This window comes from Chenopodium album, chromosome 19 (genome assembly GCF_948465745.1).
Source record: "Chenopodium album chromosome 19, dcCheAlbu1.1, whole genome shotgun sequence".
Classification (NCBI taxonomy): Eukaryota; Viridiplantae; Streptophyta; class Magnoliopsida; order Caryophyllales; family Amaranthaceae; genus Chenopodium; species Chenopodium album.
The window spans coordinates 33,020,656-33,033,583 of record NC_137852.1 but is presented as its reverse complement, the minus strand read 5'-3'; the positions used below and the strand labels follow the sequence as shown (position 1 = coordinate 33,033,583).

The 12,928-nt window shown below is 37.1% G+C and overlaps 1 non-coding gene across 1 annotated transcript; it reads right to left on the bottom strand.

The window, feature by feature from the left end:
- Window positions 1-8,074: 8,074 nt before the first annotated feature.
- On the bottom strand, window positions 8,075-8,180 carry LOC145596211 (small nucleolar RNA R71). Its single transcript, XR_014103086.1, has one exon. It is a non-coding gene; the product is annotated as a small nucleolar RNA R71 (small nucleolar RNA).
- Between the last annotated feature and the right edge of the window lie 4,748 nt (window positions 8,181-12,928).

Genomic DNA, 12,928 nt, shown 5'->3' with positions numbered 1-12,928 from the left:
ATCAAGAAATGGATTATATATTAAAAGGTGAAGATGTTATGACATGGCTACAAGGGGTGCCTTAAATCATTGGTATACCTTGTGCTTAATTCGACCTTGATTTTTTTATTGAATTTTTTTTTTTTTTTTTTTTTTTTTTTTTTTTTTTTAAAAAAAAAAAAAATAGTGCAATGATCATATGCAAGAAATTAAGATGCTCATTTTATTAAAGGGAAACAAAAATAAAAAACCTATGTAATAAATCTAAGGAAAATGCAAGGTGCCTATGCTAGACTTTATTGGGGAAAGGAGAAAAAAATAGAAAAAAGAGGTCACGAAATCTTGTCGTTGAAGCTCGCCTCTTGTCTTGTGCTTTATCATTACTCGGTCTTCTTGCCGACTGGAGGTATAGGAAACTTGTTATTGTCGATCAAATATTGGATGGCCTCCTTTAGCTTCCAACAGCTCTCAGTAGTATGACCCCTGCCCTGGTGATACTTGCAATATGCATTGGGATTCCAGCTAGCCGTCCTCCTTTCGACAGGTGGATCCCCAAACGGTCCAATTGGAGTTATAAGACCTTTTGCATGTAAACGATCAAATGCGGTGTCATAACTTATACCAATAGGTGTGATGTTTCTCATTTGTCCTCGTTTGTTCATGGCAAGGATCTCATCCAAGTCAAATGTGCTAACGTTATTTGAATGGGTAGTTTTGGAAGAAGAAAGATTGTCGTTCTTCGTTCCTTTCCAGCCACTGTTATTATTGGTACTATTTTTGGCCTTCCTGTTGCTAAGAGGAGTATGAATGTGATTTGAATTAAAGAAGTTTTCCATGGTCCGTTTTGCCCGTGGCTTAGGAGCATTGAATTCTTCATTGAATCCTTGGTGAGAATTTTGTTCGATAACCATTATTCGACTTGCTAATCCTTCTACCACATTCAAGAGCATGGCAATGGCCTCTTGTAGTTTTCGAACGTCTTCTTTTAGGCTTGACAAATTTTCCTCGATATTATCTAGGAAAGACCCTTCATCTTCCTCAATCATGGCTACTTCATCAATAGAAGTTATACAAGTCATATCGATCATGGGCTCACCTACAGGTGTGATAAGGAGTGAAGGATCGAAGGATGTTTGATCTTCTGTGATGGCTAGAATCTCGAAGGTTTTATTTTCATCAATCAGGTCCTGAATAACTTCTTTGAGTTTCCAACACTCCTCAGTGTCGTGACCCCTTCCTTGATGATATTTGCAGTGTTTACTAGGATTCCACTTAGGTGGCCTGGCTTCGGGAACTGGGTCTTTGATAGGTCCTATGGGCATGACCAGTCCTTTGTGGTGTAGTTTTTCGAAAGCTGTTTCATAACTCATACCGAGTGGAGTGAACACTCTTTTTGACCTTTGGATTCGCTGCTTAGAGGTGTTCGTAGCATGTACTTCGTTAATGGGAGAGGAAGAAAAGGGATGGTCGTTCTTCTTTCCTCTCGCACTATCATCTTTCAGAAGGTCATCTTCGATGTCAATACCTATATCATATACAGCTTTGAAGGTGTTTAAATTGCTTTGGTACTTAAGGTGCTTAGAGTATTTTTCTTGGAGGTTCTTAATGAACATCCTGACAGATTCTTTCTCACTAGGTACTTCAACCATTTTCGCAGTAGTTTCCCTCCATTTATTAAAGAAGGAGGTGAAACCCTCATTTTCTTTTTGTTTTAGCATTTCTAGCTCTCTATAATCGGTTTCAACTTGTATATTGCATTTATACCTTTCAATGAAAGCGCTCACAATAGATTCCCAACTAGAGGTCTTTTCTTTATCAAGTGAAAAGTACCACTGTTGACATACAGCTTCTAAGGATAATGAAAATACAGAATGAAATGCTTTTCTATCTATCCCCTTAATATTCATTACAGTTTCAAAAGCTCTTAAATGAAAATAAGGATTGTCCATAGCTTTAAACTTAGGGATGTCATTGGGATTGAACTTTTGTGGGAGAAGGTCCTTATCCACCGAGACCCCTTGGGAGCTAATCTCTTGGAATCTAAAGTTGTTGGACAGTTTGCCCAAGCTTTCCTGGATTAGGTCCATTTGTTTCTGTCTTGCAGGGTTACTTATTTGCAGAGATAAATTTTGCAATCTTTCAGTCAAGTTGGCTACCTGTCCCTTGACTTCATTAAGTTCTTCTTGACTAGCCATTGTCTTCTTAGCTTTCCTTTTCCTACCGATTGGTTTGTCAAAAAGTAAAACTTGAACAAAGGTGTTGTCCTTGATTAAACGTCCTTCCCTCCTTGACCAAGTACTGTAGAAAGGGAAATTAGGGATAAGTTTCATACCAATTATTTTGAATCAAGCCTTATAATATATGGGAAAAGATTATGGAAGAGTGAGAGGTATGATATGCATGGGGAAAGAATGTAGTGAGTGGGAAGATGATAGAGATGGAGAAATATTGAAGAATTAGAAATAGAATGAACCCCCCAATTCAAATGACGGAAAACGACTCATGCATGAACCTAAGACATGGTCATGGTGACATGTACAAAGTGTGTGCTAAGACTAATGAGTGTAGGTGACATGTTAAGACTTGTGTCATGACCATGTGGCTAGACTATGTGACTAGACTCAAGTAAAGACTAAGTTAACACTTCACGTATATGCATTAAACTGGACAGGCTGTGGTATTTTAGTCATAACTTTTATTCTGTGACTCTGATTGAGACGAAACCAACTCCAAATTAAAGATAAAACCCAGGGCTACAGATCTATAGGTTGTACGACTCATGGTTCTTCCTAGAACTCCGGCTATGACCAAAACAAGTTGACGCATGTGCAGTATACGGGAATAAAAATCCGGGTTGACTTAAAGGAACTATGACTCGACTTTAGGGTTTTTTTTATTAGTTCAAATTAATTAATTAATTAAACAAAGTCCTTTAGTCATTGGTTAGTTTATTTAGTCTTAACCACAAGTCAAACAAACGGTTAACACATATATAATATATACAAGCAAGGGTGCACAAGTAGTTCACGTAGTCACAATATGATGAGTTTGCAACCTAACCATGGCTCTAGTTCTCTAAAGTTCAAAGATATGGGTTAAGTCAAAAAAGGTCCATGGTTAAGAATCCATATGCATTGCACACAAGCCTACCGGGAGGGTTGGAGCGAATGGACAGGATTCCGCGAGTTCGTGATGAAATCGAACTCGACACCACAGTTTGGTGGATTCACAAAACTTACACGTCCCCAAATCTGAACTTTGCACATGATAGTGGAATATTCCATTGGGCAGGCGAAGCAGGAACCCCCAGAGGGTTATATCCATATGTAGAACACATATGGGTTCAGAAAAGTGAGAAAATGACTCAATCAATAAGCAAAATCAAGCCAACAACACTAGAAATGGTCAAAGCAAGAAGACAGACCCCTGGCTCGGTATTGGAAGAACTTGGCGCCAGACTACAGGGACTGTCGCCGCAAAAAAGCTCCTGTCGCCAAGCGACAGAACTGTCGCCAGGCGACAGAAACTTTTTACGGGCGACAAGCCCTGTTTTCTAGACGCTAGTTCCTACATGCCTTGGCAAGTTTCTGTGTTCTTCGAATTTTCCAGATTTCGCATCATCTTTTCGATTCTAGTCATGAAAGATATTTCTCAAATTTCCTACGTGTAAAATTCCTATGGATTGACTCATGGGGTGCTCCCATGAGGACCTTTTAATGCATATGACAATAATGTTAATCAAATCACGCACATGAAATACTTAGAATTTTTCGAGTCTCATCCGCTCATTCTAAATAATTGCCAAAATTAAATAAATTTCAGGAATATAAATAGAAAATCCTCCCCAGCGGAGTCACCAAAAACTGTAGGGAATATTTCAAGCATTATGATAACCCCAAACTTGAACCCCACTGTGATCATACACTAAAGTACGGTGGCGTTCCAAAGGGAAAGACAAAGAGCAAAAAGAGTCGCCAACAAGTTTTAAGGAACTTGTAAACCCAAAAGACAATCCAAAAGGACCATCAACTACTCCATAAGGTCTTGAACCAAACAGGGTCCGGGGATGAGGGTACGAATCCAATCTACAAAAGAAAGGACCCGCCCTATAAAATAGGCCTCTACTTTGTTCTGCTCGTATTCATGTGCGCTTTTCGAATAACATACAAACATTATATTAAACCTACCCTGTTTATCTATGTTGGTTGAAATTAATGCACAAATAATACTATTATTGGCGATCACTTGTATTAAAATCACATTAGCCTAAACCAAATTAATAATTATCTTATTAAGCGTGATTTCAAGTACAAATTCCCTTTAAACCTGCATAAAAGGCGTGATCAAGCAATAACAATATATAATATAATATCAAGCAACATAATAATAAACAAATAACAATAATAGCATGATAAGGCATAATAAAGCTTAAAAATAATAGCAAGATCCTAGGCATGATACTAACAAGATTAATAACAAATCCTAGCATGTTACTAAACAATAAAGATCAAAGCTTAACCTAACATGGTACTAACATGATATTAGAAAGGATTAAGGCATCCTAAACATGATACTAGAAAGCATAAAATAATCCTACATGATACTAGAAAGCATTAAAAGCATCCTAACATGATACTAGGAATTATAAAACAATAATAAGCATGCAATCTACATTGTGAAAGAAATAGGAAGTAAGCTAATCTACTTACTTCGAAGCCTCGTACCTCTTTCTAATAACAAAATACACAAGTTAGTAAACTTCAATGAAAATAATAAAGAACGATTAAAAAATTAAATTGAAATCAAATTGAATAAAGTTTAAACTAGTTTTGGACCAAACCCTCAGAAATTGTCAAACCTTTCACGTCTAGGGCGAAGGCAACTTCGAACTTGGTTAGGAGATTCTAAGATCTTGTGAATGCGGAATATTGTGTAAAAAGCTAGTTTAGAAAGAGAGGAAGAGAGAAAACATATATTGCTTAGAGAGAGAATAGAGAGAATTAAGGAAGAGTTGATGATAGTTGATTGTTAATGATGAATAAAAACAGAGGTTCGGACCCTATTTATAAGAAAAAAGTCCGGAAAATCATAGAATTTGAAGAGGAATAAAACGCCACTCTGTCGCTAATCAAACCGAACTTGACGCCAAAGATTTATCTTGTCGCCACGCGACAGAGTCTGTCGCGAGGCGACAATCCTGTCGTTTCGCGACAAGACAGTTTTTTGCGGATTTTGTTTTAATCATATCTTTTGATCTAGAAGTCCAAATAAGTCATATAACATGTCGTTGGAAAGCTCTTGAAGTCTACTTTCTAATGCAATTGGAATCAGATTAAAATCTTTTGTAGATAAAAAGATATGGACGAAATAGTAGGACGGGTGTCAGTTTTGGATAGAGTTTTGTATATCTTTCATATCTTTTTCGTTATAGCTCGGATTTAATATTATAATATATCATTGGAAAGATAATTTCAAGATCTATTCAACAATATAAAATTTGGATAAAAAATATGTGGCAAGAAAATAATATCTGACTATCTTTGAACATGTTTAAATTCGAATAGAATTAGGAAAGTTTTAAAAAAGGAAAGTTTATATTTAAATCAAATTCTATGATCTTATCTTTTCAAAAAAGGATAATTAAGATATTTTAGAAACTTATAAAAGATTCCAATCAATCCTAATTAGTTTAGGAATAGGATTAAACCTTTGGACCCTCCTCATGATCATTGGGTCGTAGGTAAAATCCGGTTTGGGCCCAGTTTAGTATTTTGGCCATAACTTCCTCATTATTCATCGAAATTGGGCTTATAATATATCGTTGGAAAGGTCTTTTCAAGCCCCATCCAACTACACTATTATTGGACCTTTATCATGGACCAAAATAAACTGAATTGGATGTTTTTTATAAAATAGAGATGGTTTCGAAAACAGAGAGAAGAGAATTTTAATAAAAACTAACCGCAACACTTGACTTTTCACACTTTCACCTCATTCGATTATGGTTTGACGTGAAAGGTATTCATCACTGGGTTTGGTTTTGGGGAGACACAAATGGGTGTCTACAGAATGCAAGGAGCAAGTTCATGAGATTGGTGCACGCATGCGGTGGGGGCATCATCTTTGGCATGAACCCACCAAAATAGCCATTTTAAGACTGCCTATCTTAGTGTTCATCATCATCACCAAGACGAACGCACGAGGATGAGCTAGGACGAAGAAGAGGGGGGGCTACCCTGCCGCCAGATGCGGGCGCGCACGAGGGTGGTGCGGCCGCGTACCTAGATGGCGCGGGCGCGCCCCCTTGGTCCCTGTTTCGTACCCATTTTCCCGCGGTCGGGCCTCTTTCTTGATGCGACCGCACCTTCTGAGGTTTCTTTTGGGACGATCTAACTAACTCTTCTTTTGTATCTTTCCCATATATAGTCTTTTTCTTCTATTTTTAGAGAGAGGATTACTTAGATATTCATTAGAGGATAATTAGAATGATTTTAGAGAGAGAAACTCTAGGTTTTTAGTGAGAGAAGTTCATGGTGTATTGTTGATCATTGAAGATTTCTACATATCCTTTGATTTTTGATCAAGTATTGTAAAGATTCCTAATCTTTAATTCAATCTATAGTTTGATCTTTAGTTTGATTTCATTTGTTTTGTTGATTGTTAAAGTTTGATTGAAGTTTGATTGAAGTTTGATTGATTTGTGTTTGATTTTAGCTTGTTTGATTTGATTATGATGAATTTGTTGATTTGTGTTGTTTTTATCTTAATTTTAATGGCTAGTGAGTAGATTACTTTCTAGGGTAATGGTGAAGCATGTATGAGTAATGGATTAATGCTAATTGGGGAAAATTGATGGAGTTGATGATGTGATTTCATTTGGTTGATGATCATGTGCATAATTGATTAAAGAATGGCCAACTTTGATTATTACACTAGATTGCATTGTAAGTTCACATTGATGCGGACCATTGATTTTTGGCTTGCATTTAACGATTGAGGTGTCTTGTGATGTTTCCTAGCTTGAGTTTATCGTAGTTGACGCTAGTTAGACCTCTAGGAAAATAGGTTGATATGCTCTTTTGGTTGCATGATTGATTTTCCCTCACATTGCTTGACTTAATCAATTTGACCTCCCAATTAGCTGAATCCGATATGATTACATGTGGATTCTAGCCCTAGTGCTTTATACTTTTGATTTCATCTCGTTTGTTAGTCAATCTTTGTCTTAGCATAGCATTCACACCCTATCTCTATATTTCAGAATAGCTTAACCCTTGACAATAGATAGTCTCCCACCATTCCTTTGGGTTCGACCCTCAACTTACCATTATACTTGTGAAGGGGTGTGTTTAGTGTTTACAAATTTTGTTTGGCCTTGGGTAGGGGTTAGTTTCAACGACCTAGTCTCGACCCTCGTCAAAATGGCGCCGTTTCCGGGGAATGGTGTTGTGATTGAGTATTGTTGTTGAGTCTATTCCATCTATTTCAAAAAAACAAAAATATTTTTCTTCTTTCTTTTAGGCTGAACTTGTAGCCGCGTTACTAACAATTTCTTTTGAGCTTTTGCATGCATAGTAGGACTCGTGATAGGTCCTTAGTTCCTTTGGATCCAGAAATTGAAAGAAATCTTTCGCGAAGAAGGATAGCCAACCGATCTTTGAGCCTAAGTTCCTCAAGTGAAGAAGAGTTTGAGGAAGAAGAAGAGCAAGGCATGGGAGAGAATCCAAGAGTAGCTTTGAAGGAGTTGGAAATTCCCGGTGATTATAGGTTTGAGAGCGGCATTGCTCCACCTACAACACCGGCGAATGATTTTGAAATAAGACCGGCCATGATTACTTTTATAGAACGGAGGCAATTTAGTGAGCCAAGAGTGAGAGCCCGTTTAATCACCTAAAGGAATTTGAGAAGTATTGTAATACTAATAAGGTGAATGACATTTCTCAAGAGTTCATTCGGCTAAAGTTGTTTCCCTTTTCTCTTATTGGTTGTGCCTTAGAGTGGTTGGATAAGGAGGTTAAGCCCAATTCACTTCGGAGGTGGGATGAAGTCACAAAAGCTTTCTTGTCTCGCTTTTACCCTCAAAAGAAGACGGCGAAGGCTAGGGCATTGATCCAAGGATTCAAACAAAGGCCTAATGAGAATCTCTATGAAGCATGGGAGAGGTATAAGGAGTACCAAAGAGAGTGCCCACATCATGGAATTCCTACCTATCAAGTGATGCAAATTTTCTATGGAGGCTTGAGTGCTCAAGGCAAGTCATGCCTAGATGGAGGAGCCGGAGGTCCTATAATGAATAGGACGGAAGAAAAGGTAGTTGACATAATTGAGGATGTGGTGATATACTATAGAGATTGGCAAGAAGGAGAGAGGGATTCTAGCTACAAGCAAGAGTGGCTCAACGGTTTATTCGGTGGATCATCTCAATGCGATTAACAACTTGTCCTCCCAAATTTCAAATCTAGGGAAGGAAATGACATCAATTAAAGCAAAGCTTGAGAGTGTTTCTACGAATTCATTGAGTCTTCCCTCCCAATCCAAAGGGAGAGGTACACTTTCTAACTCTTCTCTTTCTACTTCCAATAACATGCCAAGTGGTTGTCTATTTTGTTATTCTAGTGGATCTTATGATCATGATTTTTCCATGTATTCTCAAACTTTTGTTGATGGATGTGATGATGTTGAAAATAATGAATGTGAACATGTGAACTTTGTGTCTAATTTAATGCCAATGGTGGTCAAAGGTTTGATGGACCTAAGAATTTTGGCAATAGGAATTCTCACCCTCAAGGTGGTTTCGATAACTTCAACAATGGAGGCTCTAGGAACCAAGGAAACCAAGGTTTCCGAGGTAACTATAACAGCCAAGGTTATAGTAATCAAAACCCAAGCCATGGGTATGGAAACCAAAGTCAACCTCAAGGCTTTGGTAGCCATTACCATAATGGTGGCAATAGTCAAGGCCGAGGCAATTGGAACAACAACCAAAATCGGGGAAGTTTTCAAAATAACAACCAAAGGGGACCCCCACCTGGTTTTGCTCCAAAGCCCCAAGCCAATGGTGAAAATTCTTATTCCCAACCATCATCATTTAAGACAAATTTGGAAGAATTGATTGATTACCAAACCAAGATCATAAACACCTATATGGCGGTGAGTGACACGAAACTTAATGAGATGATGACTCATAACAAAATGCTTGAGACACAAATAACCCAACTAGACAACACTCTTAAGGATTGTGCTAGCCCATCCTCTTTGCCTTCTCAACGAGTGGAACCTATGAAACCCGTGTATTCCGTCACCACTAGGAGTGGGAGAGTTCTGGATGAGGGTATTTCAAGGTCCATTGAGGAGGATGAGATGAGGAGTGATTTGAGAGAGGAGAATGAAAAGGGTGTGTCTAAGAGTATTAATTATTAGGAGGAGCAAGAGAAAAAGAAGAATGTTGAGAAAGAGCGTGAGGAAGTGAGAATACCCGATCTACCATACCCACAAAAGTTCTTGAGTCATAAAATGGATGAGCAATTTGGGAAGTTTCTTGACATGCTCAAGGAAGTCCACTTTTCTATTCCCTTGACCGATGTAATCACCCAAATGCCTAGGTACTCTAAGTTCCTCAAGGATATTTTGGATGGGAAGAGAGAGTGCAATGAGGTTGACTCAGTTGAAGTTGGAAAATGCTTTAGTGCCCTCATTCATAAGGAGATGCCCGAAAAGATGGAGGATCCGGGAAATTTCTCTATTCCATGTAAGATCAAGGAAATAATGTTTGATAATGCTCTTTGTGATCTTGGGGCTCGTGTTAGTATCATGCCTTATTTGGTTTTCAAGAAACTCGAGCTAGGTGAGCTCCTTCCATCCAATATAACCCTTCAATTGGCCGATCGATCTATTAAGTTTCCAAAGGGAAGAGTTGAGAATGTTCCTCTTAAGATAGGAGAGTTCACTATTCCCGTTGATTTCATTGTGCTTGAAACTGAGGAAGATGACCATATTCCTATCATTTTAGGAAGACCTTTCTTGGCCACTTCGGAAGCTTTAATAGATGAAAAAGGAGGTCGTATTACCTTGAGAGTTGGTAAGAAAGAGGAAAGTTTTGAGTTGAAAGTAATGCATGAGTCTTTGTCTCTTGTGTAAGGAATAATGTGTGCTAATTCCCCTCGTTCTATTGATAATGTGTGCATGATTGATTCTTCAACTAACGATGTTCTTGAGAATCGTGATGATGTTCTTTCAAGTCATGATAGCAAGAAGGTTAGTGAAGAGAAAATGATAATTGTAATACCCCGTATTTTCATACGTATTTTCTAATTAATTAGTTAAGAAGTATTTTATAAAAAGGGTATTTTAGTAAATTTATTATTTGGAGCCAAAATAATATTTGATTTTTGGCGCCAAAAGCATTTTGAAAACTAATCATTATGTTGGATAAGATTTATTATCCATTTATCTTATCTTAAAAACAGGATTATTTACATATTTCGGATATTATAATTAATGCATAATTATATTTTATTTATTATATTAAATGGCCGAAAATTCCCATTTATTTAGCTAGGAAATTCGGATTTTCCATGTATAGAAAATCTGATTTTCTTAGTTAATTATTGGTGAATAATTGGTATTTATTTAATTAATTAATTATTTAATTATTCTATATTATTTACACAATTATTTTTGTTCCTTAAACCGAGTAAAATTTTCCTAAATACTAGTAAGGGAATCTTCTAATTTCCTTAATTTTAATTCTCTATCTTTGTAGTATCCAATCATCATATTCTCTTGCCTTTTGTTCCTCTTGATTATTCCCAAAGTAATTCTAATTTCCTTATTATTTTTCATGACATACATACATTCATGACATAAGGCTACCTGACGCGGAGTTAAGGAGAAAGTGGAATCCGCAGATGCAGTGACCTTTGTGAAATATATATCTGCCAACTTCTTCATGAGTTTGGGGGCAGCGATCTCCCTAGGGTTACTCATAAGGTCGGTCTCCACAGCGCTGTTAAAAAGACTAAGAGCACCATCGAAGGCCGGTCCCAGACCAACAATACCAGAATGGTGAAGAAGCGTAGCCTGAAGACCAGAAGACTGTAGACGCGATGCAAGGAAACCATAAAGCCGAACATTACCCGCCGAATAGACACCCAAACCACCATAAGAAAAAGGTAAGGTGGCAAGTCGCCATTGCCAATCACGAAAACCAGGCCCCGAAGCTGTTATAATGTGCTCCAAAGAAGCCCGAAGGGCCAAGTAAAAAAGACGAGGAGGACAAGTGCGCATAGCAAAGTAGAGTTTTGAAACCCCAGTACACGCACGAAAAAGCAACAACTCGCATTGGGGATCATCGAGCTTAGCAACAACATCCATTAGCACAACGGTCTTCGACACTCTCTGTGAAACAAGCTCACCACAGAAAGAGGAATCAGCACTGACAGGGCCACCCAGTAACTTAACACCATGCACCGGACGACCAATATCCGGAGGAAAGACACCAACGAGACGACTACGAGGGTCCTCCGAGGGCTAGAATACTTCTGTTTTCTCAACGTTAACATGGAGTTCAAGACGAGGTCCTTCTGCCAAAATCAACTCTAAAACCTTTCCTACCACTAAGGTGTCACCAATAATAGTGTCGTCATCTAAATACCAAGCTTGCAAACATAAGTCAAAAGAATCCCTGATTTGGCACACTAAAGGATGAAGAATATAGCAAAAAGCAAAGGGCCTAAAGGATCATATGAGGTTCTTTTGGTGTGTTTTTCTATGAGGTTCTTTTGGTGTGTTTTGCTAAGCAAGGATCAAGGTACGTTAGGTGGCTAGATATATACTTTTGAAAGTGATTGGTTTGAATAACATGTTTTATATGATTTGAGGTTCTTTTGGTGTGTTTTGCTATGAGGTTTTTATATAATTATTTTTGCTATGAGGTTTTTTGGTTTGTTTTGCTATGAGGTTCTTTTGGTGTGTATAGCTAAGCAAGGATCAAGGTACGTTAGGTGGCTAGATACTTTTGAAAGTGATTGGTTTGAATAACATGTTTTATATGATTTGATTGGTGATTGAATTAAATTGATTTGAATTATGATTTTGAAATAAATTATGTTTGAAGGTACTGATTTTAATAAATTAAAAGTATTTTGAATGATTGATTTTTAAATCATGTTTTAAATTGTTTGAATTTCTTATCGTGTTTAAATAAAGGATTTGATTTTAAAAGGTTTGTTGAATTAAATAAAAGGTTTTTCATTGAAGAGTTATTGATTTTGAAATGTTATTAATATGAGATTTTATTCTCAAGTATTTATTTAAGAGTTTTTGATTTTGAAAGTATGTGGAATTATTAAAAAGGAGTTTGAATTATATTTGATTTATTGAACCATTGAAATATTATTATTAATGCTTTATAAGCATGTTGGTAATCCCACTATGCGGATTTGTTTTATTGATAAGACTGTGGACTTTGTATGACCTAGTCTTTCCTCAAGAATAGCCTTGTAATATAAGGAGACTAGCTTGGGGGGGTGTGCACACTTGGGTGAGGAATTGGATTAAAAGAAATTGGTTCAAAAAGGAATTGGATTTTAAAGGAATTGTTTATCAATTATTTTGAATGTTGAATCATTGGAATTGGTTTTGAATCATGAGTTTTGGAATTATTGGATTATTTATTGGAAATTGATTTTAAAGCATGTTTGCGAATAAATTGAGTTTACATTATCTTGCACTTATCGTACTTAGCATAATTTGCTAATCCGTATTTCTAATTTGTTTTGGTTCGCCCTGTTTACCGTAATGGTAAGCAGTGTTGACTATTTTCAGGTGGAGTCATGAATGAGCATATGGGAGTCCCGGGATTTGCTTCACCTAGTTTAGGAATGTTGGTCTTGTCTTTATTTAGAATATTCATGGCAATGTTATTATTTTTATAATTATTAGTAAAGAG